Source organism: Nicotiana tabacum, chromosome 12, assembly GCF_000715075.1.
Source record: "Nicotiana tabacum cultivar K326 chromosome 12, ASM71507v2, whole genome shotgun sequence".
In the NCBI taxonomy this organism is placed as follows: domain Eukaryota; kingdom Viridiplantae; phylum Streptophyta; class Magnoliopsida; order Solanales; family Solanaceae; genus Nicotiana; species Nicotiana tabacum.
The window spans coordinates 11,636,108-11,654,279 of record NC_134091.1 but is presented as its reverse complement, the minus strand read 5'-3'; the positions used below and the strand labels follow the sequence as shown (position 1 = coordinate 11,654,279).

The window sequence follows — 18,172 nt, the reverse complement described above, 5'->3', positions numbered from 1 at the left end:
GCATCAATCGCTGCTAATCATGATCTATTAAATTCATTATTGTTTAGTACTATTTCGTTTGTGTACAATATGTTCTTTTGTTGAATTCTTTTTTTGAAAGTTTATCTTCCTCAATTCCGTGTGCAGACTTAGAACTTCTGCTCTAAAAATGCTGAAGTTCAGCAAATATAAACAAAAACTTCAGCTCCTAGAATACTGAAGTTCAGCAAATACAAAATAAACTTCAACCCTAGAATGGTGAAGTTCAGCAATTATAAAACAAACTTCACCTCCTAGAATGCTGAAGTTCAGCAATTACAAACAAACTTCAGCTCCTACAATGCTGAAGTTCAATAATTACAAAACAAAAACTTTAGCCAAAACATGCTGTAGTTTTATTGAGCTGAAGTTTGCCGTTACATTATGAACTGAAATTTGCGTGATTGCCTTTGCAAGTCAGGCCAAACTTCAAGCAAAAATATCTGAAGTTTTGCTACACTTCAGGCAAAACATTCTGAAGTTCAAACTTCAGACATAAATTTTTGCTACTTCAGGCCCGTATGTCTGAAGTTACCCGAAAAGTGGGTACGCTTGCAATATTTTTTGTAAAATGGGTATAAGTTAAAAGTTGACCCAAAAACTGGGTATAGATGCAAATACCCCATTTGAAGGCCCTAAATAGATTATTAAAGTTTTTTGTTTTTTGAAAATTGGAGTGGGCATATTCTTTGCACTTTGTTTGACGAAAAAAATAAGTGGGCGTTTGGACATAAGATTGTAAAATTTCAAAATATGGGGAAAATTTTTTCAAGTGAAATGGTATTAAAATTTAGAGTTGTGTTTGAACATGAATATAATTTTGGATTGTTCTTGAAGTTTTGTGGGTGATTGGAGTGAAAATTTTGAAAAATAATTTTTGGAGTTTTTTAAATTTTCAAAAATTTTCAAAATGCATTTTCAACTAAAAATTGAAAATTTTATGAACAAACGCCGATTTCGGAAAAAAGTTAAAAAAAATTGGGGAAAAAAAAGAAAAAATTTCTTATGTCGAGGACTCTAAATTTATAATATTTACGTGACTAAGGGGACCAAATTGGCATGTAATCGCAGAGACAACTTAAAAGACATCTCTGTATATCTCTCTGAGAGTATCAGTTCACCTGCTGAAACTTTTTAGTTTTCCGTAAATAAGTCAGCAAAATTGCAAGAAAACCATCAAAGAAAAACAAAAACATTTTAATATTTTGATTACTATGATATAGAAATACCAAACAAAGTAATTTATGAAATTCAAATACAAAACCAAATGAAACAAAACCAAAGTATCCGAATCCAAAACCCATCTTTATACTAACAAAATTCTACTAGGAAAAACTTAAGTAAATCAGATGTAGCCGCCATTGACACGAATGATCTGTCCATTAAACCATTCAGAAGCGTCGCCGGCCAAAAACCCAACCACCGGCGCAACATCCTCCAACTGTCCAAGTCTTCCCTGTGGGCACTCATCAATTACTTTTTTTTTTTACCATTTCCTCCGTTTTCCCGTCGAAAAACATATCCGACGCTATAGGTCCCGGCGCCACACAGTTCGCCGTTATTCCCGTCCCTTTTAGCTCTTTTGCCAGTATTTTAACCATTGCTTCCGCCGCCGCCTTTGACGCCGTGTAGGCTCCGTTCCCAGGCCTAAACGACGCCGCTGCAGACGATGTTAAGCATATAATCCTTCCTCCTCCGCCGCGTTTGATCCTGCTCTCTCCTTCTTTACAGCATATGAAAGCCCCACGCGTGTTAACGCTAAAAATCCTGTCGAAATCCTCGACGGTTGTGTTACTGACCGTTGGGTACTTCGCGTTTGCTACGCCCGCGGAGTTGACTAAGATGTTGACCGGAGATTGAAATGCTGATTCCGCAGCGTCGAAAAGGGACTTTACTTTGTCCGGGTCGGCGATATTGGCTTTGACGGCGACGGCGCGTGGGGAATTGGAGTCGGAATTGATTTGAGATACGACGTCGTTGGCTTGAGTGGAGTTTGATGAATAGTTGATGACGAGTTTAGCACCAAGAGAAGCCAAATGAAGTGCAATCGCTTTGCCTATGCCACGAGAAGAGCCGGTAACAATGGCTACACGATCTAAGAGGAGTGGCAGTTTTTGGCCTTCGGTTGATTGCTCATGAACGGCTACGTGTTCATTTTTGCCCGCCATTTTTGTAGAAATTAAAGCGTTGAAATTGCTAGAAAAGATGAAGAGAACTGTAAAGTCTGTAATTCCAAATAAACTTGTACTACTTGGATTTGGAAAAAATATGGAAAAATAATTGTAATTCCAAATTAAATTGTAGGTGGTAAATACTTGGATTTTGAAAGATATGGAAAAAGGTTTAGAAAGGTAAGAGTTTTAGAATGGTAAGGACTTGAAAAGGGAACGATGAAAAGGATTTGATGGAGTTAAAACAAGGAAAGATTTTAAATACATTGAAGAGCTTAAAATAAGAAAAAAATCTGCTTAGTAAGGGAAGACGTTAATCCTTTTTTCTATTCAAATAGTCAAGGAAATGCAAATCTTATCCACGTGAGGTTAAACAATCAATAAAATTAAATCTATGGCTATTAAATCACATTAGCAGACTCATTTCTGAAAGTGGTGAAGTACTCCAAATAACAGAGGCAATTCAAAAAGAAATCAGTGGGTTCTATGTAAAGTTGCCAGGGACAAATGTTTAGAAGGGCGGAGCGAGAATTTGAAGTTTATGGGTTTATAATTCTAAATCGTTTAAGTCAGAGGGTTCTAAATTAAAAATTTATACATACAATAGATCTCTTAAGACAAATATAAGGTTTGAACAAAAGTTACTGGGTTCGGCCGAACCCGTAACTCGTGCGCTAGCTCCGCCCCTGAATGCACCCACAAGTTACACAAGTTATGGCAGGAGGCCCTATCCTTAACCAACCTCAACAACTTCATCTTACTACAACAGTTACCGTGGAGGAAATTCAACAAGCTCTAAAAGATATTGATAGATCTGAAGGCCCCCGGTTGTGATGGGTTCGATGCTGCCTTTTAAAACAATTCCTGGCCAATCATAGGGAAGGAGGTTTCAGAGACAATCTTCCAGTTCTTTAATAAAAAGTTCTACAAAGCTAACTGTACCATTGTCACACTCATCCCCAAGGTACAAAATTCATCATCTATTAAAGAATTTGGACCAATATCATGTTGCACAATGATCTACAAGCTAATATCTAAAGTGCTTACAAAAAGAATGCAAAGTGTAATGGACTTTTTGGTAGACAACAGTCAAGCAGTTTTTCTACCTACGAGGGTAATTACTGGCAATATAATACTGAGTCATGAGTTGGTAAAGGGTTATAGAAGGCAAGGGATTCACCAAGGTGTATGCTAAAGGTAGACATGCAAAAAGCATATGACTCGGTGGAGTGGGTATTCCTAGAACAAGTGCTAATATCTATGAATTTTTCCAGCTATGTTTATTGATTGGATCATGATTTGTGTGAAGAAACTTTCATACTCTATCACTATTAATGGGAAGCCAACCAAACCCTTTGAAGCCAGGAAAGGATTAAGGAAGGGGGGCCCTTTATTCCCCCCCCTCCCCCCCTCCCTCCTTCATATTTGTTTGTATTGGTAATGGAATATCCCAATAGGCAACTAAAGACATTAGCACAACATCCTAATTTCAACTTTCATCCGAAAAGTGCTAAGTTAAAACTGATTCAGCTTGGATTTGCAAAGGACTTACTTTTGTTTTGTAGGGGAGATATAACTTCTGTGAAAATACTCTTTGATTGTTTCCAAAGCTTTTTTATAGCTTCTGGACTAATAGCAAATTTAAGCAAAAACTCAGTATTTTTTTGAGGGGTAACACAGGTAGAACAACAGGAAATATTGGCTATTCTGGAATTCTCTAAAGGGGAACTTCCCATAAGATATTTGGGTGTCCTCTTGAGTTCAAAAAGGGTCTCAGTGATGCAATGTCAACCTCTGCTGGATAAAATGTTATGAAGGATCAAGTCATGGACTAATAGATTCCTCTTCTATGCAGGCAGAGCCCAATTGATTAAGTCAGTCCTGTTTTCCATTTAAGTATACCGGTCCCAGATTTTTGTGATGCCTAAGAAGGTGATAAAATTTATTGAAACTAACTGTAGAAGATTTTTGTGGACTGGAGGTGTTGAACTATCCAAAAAAGCTTTATTGGACTGGGATAAAATCTGTATACCTAGGATTGCTGGTGACCTAAATATACCTGACATCTCTATGTGGAGTAAAGTTGCAACGTGCAATGTGTTGTGGAATTTTTGTTAGAAGAAAGACAAGCTATGGGTAAAGTGAATTCATGTGTACTATGGCACAAACATGAATTTGATTGAAGATGTGCCCTACCAAGCCTCATGCGTGGTACATAAGATATTAAAAGCCAAGAGATACTATATTGAGGCAGGTTATGGGATACAGGATATATACAACATAGAGAGGGCCTCTACAAAGGAACTTTACAACAAGTTAGAGGGAAATTTTCAAAGGTAACGTGGAGGAAATTGGTGTGCAATAACCAAAGCCTACCCAAATGGATCTTTATCTGTAGGATGACAGCATATAGGAGAGTACTCACAAGAGATAGATTAATGAGATGGGGAGTGGTAACAGACAAAACCTGCCCTCTATACAACCTGGAAGATGAAAGTATAGAGCATGTGTTCTTTAAATGCGAGATTTCTGCACAGATATGGAAACACCTATTACAATGGCAGGGTATTAAGAGAGACCCTATGTGCTGGGATGAGGAACTAATGGGCTTGTTCAGAATGCAAGTGGAAAGAGCTCAAGAACTGCAGTATATAAGATGTTATCTGCAGCAGCTTACTATATGTGGAATGAAAGAAACTAAAGAGTATTCACCAACAAACAAGGAAAGTAAGTCATCATAAAAAAGATCATTCAAGAGGTGCATCATAGAGGAGCAATGAAGCAGAGGATTGCAAAATGGATGGAGCAACTAAATTTCTATCCATTATAGCTAGGATTGTCAATATAAGATTAGTTGAAGTGATTGTAGTGTATAGTGGTAGCTGGAGTTGGGGCTTGATGTTCAACTATAAGCTTTTTTGTTGTCTGTACATAACTCTATTTGGTAAATAAAAAATATTTTACTTTCCAAAAAAAAATATTAAATCTATGGCTCTATTTAGAATCTAAATGTGTGTGGTAAGATTATCACCACTCTAAGGGCTCGTTTGGTATGATGGTGTCACGACCCGAAATTTCCCACCGACGGAACCGTGATGGCGCCTAACATTTTACTTGCTAGGCAAGCCAACGTTAGAGAATCATTAAATCAGTTTCTTATTTCCATTCAGTAATTAACAATAATTAACTAAGATAAAATATAATAAGTGCGGAATATCATAAAACTGTATTAATTACTACCACCCGGATCTGGAGTCACAATTCACGAGCATTCTAGAATTTTCTACAAGTAATAATCTGAAAGAAATACAACTGTCTAAATGAAAGAAACAGTAGAACAGAAAAGATAGGCGGGGATTTCAAGGTCTGTGAACACCGACAGATCTACCTTGAGTCTCCGGACAGCGGACCAATAGCAAAATCTTGATCAACCCGAACCGGTATCAAAGTCTGCACAGAAAGTGCAGAGTGCAGTATCAGTACAACCGACCCCATGTACTTGTAAGTGTCGAGCCTAACCTCGGCGAAGTAGTGACGAGGCTAGGACAATACTCCCACATATAACTTGAACAGTATAATCATGCTAGTGGCAATAACAGTAAATAAAAAAATAACGCAGAAATAATGGAAAGGGAACATACAGTGGGGGAACACAACATAAAGAGGGAGAATAATGAAAAGACAGAATTAAACCGAAAATCCTTAAACGAATTGAGCAATTAAAACAACCAAAAAAACTGCACGACATCACCCTTCGTGCTTTTACTCTCAACCTCACCAAATAAATAAATAGAACGACACGACATCACCCTTCGTGCATTAAACCTCTCATAATATACACGGCATCACCCTTCGTGCTTTAAACCTCTCCTAATATACACGGCATCACCCTTCGTTCTTTACACTCTTCCTCACAATATAAATAATGCATGCACGACATCACCCTTCGTGCTTTACACTCTTCTTCGTGCTTTACACTCTTCCTCACCATATAAATAAATCACGCACGGCATCACCCTTCGTGCTTTACACTCTTCCTCACAATATAATCAAATTATGCACGGCATCACCCTTCGTGCTTTACACTCTTCCTCACAATATAATTAAATTATGCACGACATCACCCTTCGTGCTTTACACTCTTCCTCACAATATAATTAAATTATGCACGGCATCACCCTTCGTGCTTTACACTCTTCCTCACAATTCACAGAATCAATAGCAACGGATAGAGAGAAGTTTCACAAGAAATCAATATTTCATCAATGATTACTTTCACAATTTAACATCTCGACCTCAAATCAATATTTATAATTTTATCAACCTTAGTGGAACTGGATACAAGTCTCCCAACATTTCAACAATAACAATAAGCATAGATAACAAGATTTAAGACTACAAATTTGCAAGAATGGAATTTCACTCGCATGCTATGACTCGACCACAATGCATAGATGCTCGTCACCTCAACTATACATCGTATTCAACAACAAAACACGTAGCAATTACTCACACAATACCTATTCCCTCAAGCCAAAGTTAGACACAACACTTACCTCGCTCCGAAGACCACTTAATTCTCAATCACAGCTTTTCCTTTGGAATTCACGTACGAATCACTCGTATCTATTTAAAAATGACTAAATAATATCAAACATTTCTAAAGGAATCAAGTTTCATGAATAATTAAAGATTTCCCAAATTGTTCATCCAAAAAGTCAAAAATCAACCCCGGGCCCGCTTGGTCAAATACCCGAGGTTCGGACCAAAATTCATTTACCCATTCACCCCCGAACCCGAATATATAATTAGTTTTGGAATCCGACCTCAAATTGGGGTCTAAATCCTCAAATTTACGAAATTCCTAGTTTCTACCCTAACCCCTAATTCTACCATAAAAATTCTAGATTTTAGGTTGATAATTCATAAAATATAATGATTAATTGAAAGAAAATGGTTTAGAATCACTTACCAACAATTTGGGGAAGAAATGGCTCTTGAAAAATCACCTCTCACCGTTTGTTTTTTGAGAAAAATGAATTTTTGGCTAAAATCCCATTTTTGGATTCTGTTAAGTGCTGGGCGATAGTGTTCATCGCGTTCGAGAGAGCATTGTCGCGTTCGCGAAGGGTACTGGCTGCCAAGCCTTCGCGTTTGCGAGACCCAGCTCGCATTCACGATGGTTACTCCCCCCTAGCCTTCGCGTTCGCGAGGCATTGCTCGCGTTCGCGATGAAGGAATGGCTGACTCCCCCTCCCCAATGCCTAACACTACGCGTTCGCGATGGGTTTGTCATGTTCGCGAAGGGTAACGCCCCCCATCGCTTCATGTTGGCGAAGAAGAAATCCCTGCCTCATTAGTTTACTCTTCGCGTTTGCGAGAGGACCTTCGCGAACACGAAGAAGGACATGCCAGAACCCAGACTCTGCTGAAAAAACCAGATTTTCAAAGTCCAAAACATCCCGTGGCCTATCCGAAACTCACCCGAGCCCTCGGGGCTCCAAACCAAACATGCCCACAAGTCTTAAAAATATCATACGAACTTGCTCGCGCGATAAAATAAAATTCTCAAAAATATTTTAAAATTCATATTTTCTCCATTGGACGTCCGAATCACGTCAAATCAACTATGTTTCTCACCAAATTTCACAGACAAGTCTTAAATACCATAACGAACCTGTACCGGGCTCCAGAACTAAAATACGGACCCGATACTAACAATGCCAAATCTCAATCAATTCTTAAAAATAAATAATTTCCAAACTTTTAATTTTCATCAAAAATTCATAACTCAAGCTAGGGACCTCCGAATTCGATTCCGGGCATACGCCCAGGTCCCATAATTCGATACGGACCTATCGGGACCATCAAAGCACGGATCAAGGCCCGTTTACCAAAAATATTGACCGAAGTCAACTAAATTTAACTTTTAAGGTAAAAATTCTTATTTTTATTAGTTTTCAACATAAAAGCTTTCCGGAAATATGCTCGGACTGCGCACGCAAATCGAGGAGGGTAAAATGAGATTTTTAAGGCTTAAGAGCGCAGATTCGAGTTCTAAAACATAAGATGACCTTTTGGGTCATCACAGAGGGATAAGGGATAGTTAATCCCGTGATTAAATTTGAGATGAGTTTATCCCATGTTTTATTAGGATAAAATCGTGGTATAACTAATCCCGGAATTTGTTATCCCGAGATTGTAGTGTTTATTTATCCTTATGGGAGGACGGGATAACTAACCCGAGGTTCGAACCAAAACCCATTTACTCATTCACCCCCAAGCCCAAATATGTAATTAGTTTTGGAATCCGACCTCAAATTGGGGTCTAAGTCCTCAAATTTTTGAAATCCCTAGTTTATACCCTAACCCCTAATTCTATCATGAAAACTCTATATTTTAGGTTGATAATTCATAAAATATAATGGGTAATTGAAAAACAATGGTTTAGAATCACTTACCAACATTTTGGGGAAGAAATGGCTCTTGAAAAATTGCCTCTCACCGTTTAGTTTTTGAGAAAAATGAATTTTTCGCTAAAATCCTATTTTTGGATTCTGTTAAGTGCTGGGCGATAGTGTTCATCGCGTCCGCGAGAGCACTCTCGTGTTCGCAAAGGGTACTGGCTACCAAGCCTTCGCGTTCGCGAGACCCAGCTCGCATTCACGATGGTTACTCCCCTTTAGCCTTCACGTTCGCGAGGCATTGCTCGCGTTCGCGATGAAGGAACGACTGACTCCCCCTCCCCAATGCCTAACATTACGCGTTCGCGATGGGCTTGTCGCGTTAGCAAAGGGTAACGCCCCTCATCTCTTCGCATTCGCGAAGAAGAAATCCCTGCCTCATCAGTTTACTCTCCGCGTTCGAGAGAGGACCTTCGCGAACACGAAGAAGGACATGTCAGAACCCAGACTCTGCAGAAAAAACCAGATTTTCAAAGTCCAAAACATCCTGTGGCCTATCCGAAACTCACCCGAACCCTCGAGGCTCTAAACCAAACAGGCACACAAGTCTAAAAATATCATACGAACTTGCTCGCGCAATCAAATTGCCAAAATAAACCTAAAACTACAAATTTAGCAGCAAATCAAATGAAATTCTCAAGAACATTTTAAAATTCATATTTTCTCCATTGGACGTCCGAATCACGTCAAATCAACTTTGTTTCTTACCAAATTTCACAGACAGGTCTCAAATATAATAACGAACTAAAATTTTCGAAATCCCTAGTTTCTACCCTAACCCCTAATTCTATCATGAAAACTCTATATTTTAGGTTGATAATTCATAAAATATAATGGGTAATTGAAAAACAAATGGTTTAGAATCACTTACCAACAATTTGGGAAAGAAATGGCTCTTGAAAAATCGCCTCTCACCGTTTGGTTTTTGAGAAAAATAAATTTTTCGCTAAAATCCTGTTTTTGGATTCTGTTAAGTGCTGGGCGACAGTGTTCATCGTGTTCGCGAAGGGTACTGGCTACCAAGCCTTCGCGTTCGCGAGATCCAACTCGCATTCACGATGGTTACTCCCCCTTAGCCTTCACGTTCGCGAGGCATTGCTCGCGTTCGCGATGAAGGAACGACTGACTCCCCCTCCCCAATGCCTAACAATACGCGTTCGCGAAGGGTAACACCCCCCATCTCTTCGCGTTCGCGACCAAGCCTTCGCATTCGCGAAAAGAAATCCCTGCCTCATCAGTTTACTCTCCGTGTTCGCGAGAGGACCTTTGCGAACGCTTAGAAGGACATGCCAGAACCCAGACTCTGCAGAAAAAACCAGATTTTCAAAGTCCAAAACATCCCGTGGCCTATCCGAAACTCACCCGAACCCTCGAGGCTCCAAACAAAACATGCACACAAGTCTAAAAACATCATATGAACTTGCTCGCGCAATCAAAATGCTAAAATAAACCTAGAACTACAAATTTAGCACCAAATCAAATGAAATTCTCAAGAACACTTTAAAATTCATATTTTCTCCATTAGACGTCCGAATCACGTCAAATCAACTCCGTTTCTTACCAAATTTCACAGACAGGTCTTAAATATCATAACGAACCTGTTCTGGGCTCCAGAACTAAAATACGGACCCGATACTTACAATGCCAAATATTAATCAACTCTTAAAAACAAATAATTTCCAAATTTTTAATTTTCATCAAAAATTCATAACTCAAGCTAGGGACCTCCGAATTCGATTCCGGGCATACGCCCAGATCCCATAATTCGATACGGACCTACCGGGACCGTCAAAGCACGGATCCAGGCCAGTTTACCAAAAATGTTGACAGAAGTCAACTAAATTTAACTTTTAAGGCAAAAATTCTTATTTTAATTAGTTTTCAACATAAAATCTTTTCGAAAATGTGCTCGGACTGCGCACGAAAATCCGAGAGGGTAAAATGAGATTTTTAAGGCTTAAGAGCGCAGATTCGAGTTCTAAAATATAAGATGACCTTTTGGGTCATCACAAAGGGACAAGGAATAGTTAATCCCGTGATTAAATTTGAGATGAGTTTATCCCATGTTTGATTGGGATAAAATCGTGGTATAACTAATCCCGGAATTCGTTATCCCGTAATTGTAGTGTTTATTTATCCTTATGGGATGGAGGGATAACTAACCCGAGGTTCGGACCAAAATCCATTTACCCATTCACCCCCGAGCCCGAATATGTAATTAGTTTTGGAATCCGACCTCAAATTGGGGTCTAAATCCTCGAATTTTCGAAATCCCTAGTTTCTACCCTAACCCCTAATTCTATCATGAAAACTCTATATTTTAGGTTGATAATTCATAAAATATAATGGGTAATTGAAAATATATGGTTTAGAATCACTTACCAACAATTTGGGGAAGAAATGACTCTTGAAAAATCGCCTCTTACCGTTTGGTTTTTGAGAAAAATGAATTTTTCGCTAAAATCCTGTTTTTGAATTCTGTTAAGTGCTGGGCGACAGTGTTCATCGTGTTCGCGAGAGCATTCATCGTGTTCGCGAAGGGTACTGGCTACCAAGCCTTCGCGTTCGCGAGATCCAACTCGCATTCACGATGGTTACTCCCCCTTAGCCTTCACGTTCGCGAGGCATTGCTCGCGTTCGCGATGAAGGAACGACTGACTCCCCCTCCCCAATGCCTAACACTACGCATTCGCGATGGGCTTGTCGCATTCACGAAGGGTAACGCCCCCCATCTCTTCGCGTTCGGGACCAAGCCTTCGCGTTCGCGAAGAAGAAATCCCTGCCTCATTAGTTTACTCTCCGTGTTCGCGAGAGGACCTTCGCGAACGCTTAGAAGGACATCTCAGAACCCAGACTCTGCAGAAAAAACCAGATTTTCAAAGTCCAAAACATCCCGTGGCCTATCCGAAACTCACCCGAACCCTCGAGGCTCCAAACCAAACATGCACACAAGTCTAAAAATATCATACGAACTTGCTCGCGCAATCAAAACCCCAAAATAAACCTAGAACTACAAATTTAGCACCAAATCAAATGAAATTCTCAAGAACACTTTAAAATTCATATTTTCTCCATTGGACGTCCGAATCACGTCAAATCAACTCCGTTTCTTACCAAATTTCACAGACAGGTTTTAAATATCATAACGAACCTGTTCTGGGCTCCAGAACCAAAATACGGACTCGATACTAACAATGCCAAATATCAATCAACTCTTAAAAACAAATAATTTCTAAACTTTTAATTTTCATCAAAAATTCATAACTCAAGCTAGGGACCTCCGAATTCGATTCCGGGCATACGCCCAGGTCCCATAATTCGATACGGACCTATCGGGACCGTCAAAGCACGAATCCGGGCCTGTTTGCCAAAAATGTTGACAGAATCAACTAAATTTAACTTTTAAGGAAAAAATTCCTATTTTAATTAGTTTTCAACATAAAATCTTTTCGAAAATGTGCCCGGACTGCGCACGCAAATCGGGGAGGGTAAAATGAGATTTTTAAGGCTTAAGAGCGCAGATTCGAGTTCTAAAATATAAGATGACCTTTTGGGTCATCACAAAAGGATAAGGAATAGTTAATCCCGTGATTAAATTTGAGATGAGTTTATCCCATGTTTGATTGGGATAAAATCGTGGTATAACTAATCCCGGAATTTGTTATCCCGGAATTGTATTATTTATTTATCCTTATGGGATGGAGGGATAACTAACCCGAGGTTCGGACCAAAATCCATTTACCTATTCACTCCGAGCCCGAATATGTAATTAGTTTTGGAATCCGACCTCAAATTGGGATCTAAATCCTCAAATTTCTGAAATCCCTAGTTTCTACCCTAACCCCTAATTCTACCATGAAAACTCCAGATTTTAGGTTGATCGTTCATAAAATATAGTTGGAAATTGAAAGAAAATGGTTTAAAATCACTTACCAACAATTTGGGGAAGAAATGGCTCTTGAAAAATCGCCTCTCACCGTTTGGTTTTTGAGAAAAATGAATTTTTGGCTAAAATCCCATTTTTGGAATCTGTTAAATGCTGGGCGACAGTGTTCATTACGTTCGTTTGAGCACTATCGCGTTCGCGAAGGGTACTGGCTACCAAGCCTTCGCGTTCGCGAGACCCAGCTCGCGCTTGCGGTGGTTACTCCCCCCTAGCCTTCACGTTCGCGAGGAATTGCTCGCGTTCGCGATGAAGGAATGGTTGACTCCCCCTCCCCAATGCCTAACACTACGCGTCCGCGAAAGGTAACGCCCCCCATCGCTTCGCGTTCACGACCAAGCCTTCGCGTTCGCGAAGAAGAAATCCCTGTCTCATCAGTTTACTCTTCGTGTTCGCGAGAGGACCTTCACGAACGCCAAGAAGGACATGCCAGAACCCAGACTCTGCAGAAAGTACCAGATTTCCAAAGTTCAAAACATCTCGTGGCCTATCCGAAACTCATCCGAGCCCTCGAGGCTCCAAACCAAACATGCACACAAGTCTAAAAATATCATACGAACTTGCTCGTGCGATCAAATCGCCAAAATAACACCTAGAACTATGAATTTAGTAGCAAATCAAATGAAATTCTCAAGAACACTTTAAAATTCATATCTTCTCCATTTGACGTACGAATCACGTCAAATCAACTCCGTTTCTCACCAAATTTCACAGACAGGTCTTAAATATCATAACGAACCTGTACCGGGATCCAGAATCAAAATACAAACCCGATACTAACAATGTCAAATATCAATCAATTCTTAAAAACAAATAATTTCCAAATTTTTAATTTTTATCAAAAATTCATAACTCAAGCTAAGGACCTCTGAATTCGATTCCGGGCATACGCCCAGGTCCCATAATTCGATACGGATCTACTGGGACCATCAAACCACGAATCTAGGCCCATTTACCAAAAATATTGACCGAAGTCAACTAAATTCAACCTTTATGGCAAACATTCTTATTTTTATTAGTTTTCAACATAAAAGCTTTTCGGAAACATGTCCGGACTACGCACGCAAATCGAGGAGGGTAAAATGAGATTTTAAGGCTTAAGAGCGCAGATTCGAGTTCTAAAACATAAGATGACCTTTTGGGTCATCACATTCTCCATCTCTAAAACAACCGTTTGTCCTCGAACGGACATAGAAAATACCTGGGCTGGTGAAAAGGTGGGGATATCTACTCCGCATATCGAACTCGGATTCCCAAGTAGCTGCCTCAATAAGCTGACCTCTCCACTGCACTCGAACTGAAGGGTAACTCTTTGATCTCAACTGGTGAACTTGCCGGGCTAGAATTGCCACCGGCTCCTCCTCGTAAGTCAAATCCTTGTCCAACTGGACAGAGCTGAAATCTAACACATGGGACGGATCGCCGTGATACTTTTGAAGCATGGACACACGGAATACCGGATGAACAACCGCTATACTAGGTGGCAACGCAAGCCTGTAAGCTACCTCCCTCACTTTCTCGAGGATCTCAAATGGCCCGATGTACCTAGGGCTCAACTTGCCCTTTTTCCCAAATCTCATAACACCCTTCATGGGCGATACCCAGAGTAATACCTTCTCCCTGACCATGAATGCCATATCACGAACTCTACGGTCGGCATAACTCTTTTGCCTGGACTGAGTTGTACGAAGTCGATCATGTATAATCTTGACCTTGTCCAAGGCCTCTTGAACTAAATCTGTACCCAATAGTCGAGCCTCTCTCGGTTCAAACCAGCCAACTGGCGATCAATATTGCCTTCCGTATAATACCTCATATGGAGCCATCTGAATGCTTGTCTGGTAGCTATTATTATAAGCAAACTCCGTAAGTGGCAAGAAATGATCCCAAGAACCTCCAAAGTCTATAACACAAGCGCGAAGCATATCTTCCAATATCTGAATAGTGCGCTCTGACTGTCCGTCTGTCTGTGGATGAAATATTGTACTTAACTCCACCCGCGTGCCTAACTCATGCTGTACAGCCCTCCAGAAGTGTGAGGTAAACTGCGTACCTCGATCTGAAATAATAGACACGGACAATCTCACGAATGAAAATTTCAGCTAACCTTTCTGAAGAATAGGTAACTGCCACTGGAATGAAATGTGCTGATTTGGTTAACCTGTCCATAATGACCCAAACTGCATCGAACTTCCTCTGAGTCCGTGGGAGTCCAACAATAAAATCCATAGTGATAACCTCCGAAGTAAACCACTAGGTCTCTGATGCTCACACTTTACCTGCTGACAATTTAGGCACCGAGCTACATAGGCAACTATGTCCTTCTTCATTTGCCTCCACCAATAATGCTGCCTCAAGTCTTGATACATCTTGGCGGCGCCCAGATGAATAGAATACCGGGAACTATGGGATTCCTCAAGGATCAACTCACGAAGTCCATCCACATTAGGCACGCAAATATGACTATGCATCCTCAAAACTTCGTCATCTCCAACAGTAACCTGCTTGGCACCACCGTGCCGCACTGTGTCTCTAAGGACAAGTAAATGAGGATCGTCATCCTGCCGATCTCTGATGCACTCAAACAAAGAAGACCGAGCAACTGTACAAGCTAGAACACGGCTCGGCTCAGAAACATCTAACCTCACGAACTGGTTGGCCAAGGCCTGAACATCCAATACAAGCGAACTCTCACCAACTGGAATATATGAAAGGCTACCCATACTGACTGACTTTCTACTCAAAGCATCGGCTACCACATTGGCCTTCCCGGGATGATACAATATGGTGATATCATAGTCTTTCAATAGATCCAGCCACCTCTTCTGCCTCAAATTGAGTTCTTTCTGCTTGAACAAATACTGCAAGCTTCAATGATCAGTGAATACCTCACATGGCACGTCGTAAAGATAGTGCCTCCAAATCTTCAGCGCATGAACAATGGCTGCCAGTTCTAAGTCATGAACATGATAATTCTTCTCGTGAACTTTCAATTGCCACGACGCATATGCAATTACCTTTCCATCTTGCATTAATACTGCACCAAGGCCAATATGAGAGGCATCACAATATATCGTATAATATCCTGAACCTGTGGGTAACACCAACACTAGCGTTGTAGTCAAAGCTGTCTTGAGCTTCTGAAAGCTCAACTCACACTCGTCTGACCATCTAAATGGGACACCCTTCTGGGTCAATCTGGTCTTAATAGTTGTTCATAATCAATTACAGAATCGTTAATTAACTTCATGTTAACAAAAATCTCATTTCAAACCTTCACAATACTAATAAAGAGATGCGAGGCATGAAGACCTCATAATTATTTATCTGAATTAACGAGTCACATTTAACGCCAGCTGGGCGGGCACTTACCTCGTAGGTTACAACTCAATATTACAACACGAATTTGGAAAGTATGCACAGAGAATTTCATACAAAATTTTTTCAAATAAGCCTAGCAGGCATGACTCCCTATTAGTACTATAGTACAAATTTAATTTTCTCAAGGGAGAATTTAAACACAAGGATTTTTGTCACAAGGATCTCGTCCTTATATAAATTCCACCGCAGCTCAAAGCCCGGTTTAAACATATCAATTTATTTTAAAATATGAGGACCTCAGTCTCAGTTCTGAATCACAAGTAATATGCACATCTTGCCAATCGAAACTTTCCATTTTCTCCTTTTAAATAACTTTCGTTAAATAAAATCACAACACATAATGAACCCTACACCGGTAGGGCATATAATTCACAATTTGTAAATAAATTATCCGGAAATACATCAAAACATACCAAATTAAGTACCAGAAAGACACCTTTAGCCTCACAGATCTTATTAAAGTCCATCATGGAATGCTAGGTGTAGTTATCTCCATAAAACCACCCAACAGAAGTAAACACATAAGTAGATTATAGAATTACGAAGCTCACTCATAAGTGGAGCACAATAGGAGGACTCGTCTTGATACTCAGAACCGAATCAAGTTAAGGATATTATTCCTTTATTTTAAATCGAAGTCGTACCTATAACCACACCATCTGATGTAACGACCTCCACCATACCATAAAATAAATATAACAACGGTTGGGTCTCCACCTCTAGGACGCCTTCTACCCACCTATCCTCCACCCTTAACTACTCGTGTGGGTGGTGTAGTACCTGCAATGGGGCACGTAGCCAGAATGCTTTGATGAAATATGCCTCTCCCAAGTTTGGGACAATTTTCTCATGATGTGCCTAGTATCGTCGTATTCATAACAACCCCTTTGCGGGTTTGACTGCTCATATTGAGTCTGTGCCAGATAACTGGAATAACCATTGTAGGAAACTCAATTCAGTGGTGCATTAAAAGAACTTACTGGAGCACCTCTATTAATCCGATGTGCGAACTGGGCTGGCCGACAACCCGAGCCCCCGCCATAATGATTTATACTCATAGAGTAAAATCCACTGAATCTCCCAGAACCTCGAGACGTCATGGTCTCCTTAGTTTCCATTTTCCTCACCCCGAACACGTTCTAATATCTTGGAAATTTCTACCACTAGTGGAAATGAAGTATCAGCCTGTAGCTCCCGAGTCATACAAAATTTTATGATCATAATTAAGTCCTTTAATGAGTCTGTGGACTCGCTCTCTGGCTGTAGGAAGCAAAGTAGGAATATGACGGGCTAACTTATTGAACCGGATGGCATATTATGACATCGTCATGGTGACCTGACGCAATCGTTCAAACCCTATACGCTATGTATTACGGAGAGTCCGGGAAACAAACATCTTTCAAAAGTATTCCTGAGAACCGAGCCAAGTGGGCGGTGTTGTATTGGCTGGTCTGCCCTCTTCATAGGCTTGCCACAGACACCTGTGGAGAATTATCTCTCCCAAGGCCAATTTCTTCTTTTGTTATGCTGACTCAACACTGTTGAGCTGACCCATTTCTTAACATACTCTTCGATTTTTCTTTGGGGTAAACTTTACCCTTATTTATATACAATGATCACAAAAGTAGAGCTCCATACAGACAATTCTTAGTCCAGAATCTCGTCAACCACTGTACTTCCTCCGAAGCATCCAAAAATCTGCAACCATGACGTCCACGCTGAGTAGATCTTCTGTAAATTTAAAATTGTTTCTCTAACTCCTTTGGTACTGAAGTATAAGATTATTAAGTAGGCGGACATACCGCAAGTACCAACCTTATCCTCTACAAAATCTCAGGCCTTAAACATGTGTAAATTTTTGGGAAACCTTTCAGTACCACACATATACATTTCAGGCCAAAACTGATATAACACATGACCCTACAATCTATCCATTGATAGTGGACTCCCCCCACTCGGCGCGAATTCATAGTTCACCACATCTGATGGTCTACAATATTAACCTTCACAGCTTGTATAAATCAACCAGATGCCAAGGTCCGTTGCATCCCCCACCTGATTCCCTGTGTGATCTCTTAATACGTCCACATCTTCAGTCGGAATCACACGTTGAGGCAATGTTTGAGCATCTCTAGCTTCCTCGTAGTTCATCTGTGGCATCACGAACCGTCGACGCACAACTGATACCAAGTGCG

At 40.3% G+C, this 18,172-nt stretch overlaps 1 pseudogene; it reads right to left on the bottom strand.

The window, feature by feature from the left end:
* Positions 1-1,200: 1,200 nt before the first annotated feature.
* LOC107784844 (NADPH-dependent aldehyde reductase-like protein, chloroplastic) lies at positions 1,201-2,201 on the bottom strand (annotated as a pseudogene).
* Positions 2,202-18,172: the final 15,971 nt, after the last annotated feature.